This window comes from Salvelinus sp. IW2-2015, linkage group LG18 (genome assembly GCF_002910315.2).
Source record: "Salvelinus sp. IW2-2015 linkage group LG18, ASM291031v2, whole genome shotgun sequence".
Classification (NCBI taxonomy): Eukaryota; Metazoa; Chordata; class Actinopteri; order Salmoniformes; family Salmonidae; genus Salvelinus; species Salvelinus sp. IW2-2015.
In genome coordinates this window covers 13,269,821-13,270,054 of record NC_036858.1, presented here as the reverse complement: position 1 = coordinate 13,270,054, position 234 = coordinate 13,269,821, and positions in this window count along the sequence as shown.

Genomic DNA, 234 nt, shown 5'->3' with positions numbered 1-234 from the left:
CCGCCATTCCCACCGGCGCCAGTCTAATTACAATGTGCATCCTAGTGTGTTTGAGTGTGATGTTTATTCACATTTGTCTGTTACAATATGTGATAGGCCTGCATGTAGATGTATGCATATATTCCTTCTGTTCATAAGTAGCTTAAGTGTTTAATTACTCTGTGTGTGTGTGTGTGTGTCTGTCTGTCTGTCTGTCTGTCTGTCTGTCTGTCTGTCTGTCTGTCTGTCTGTCTG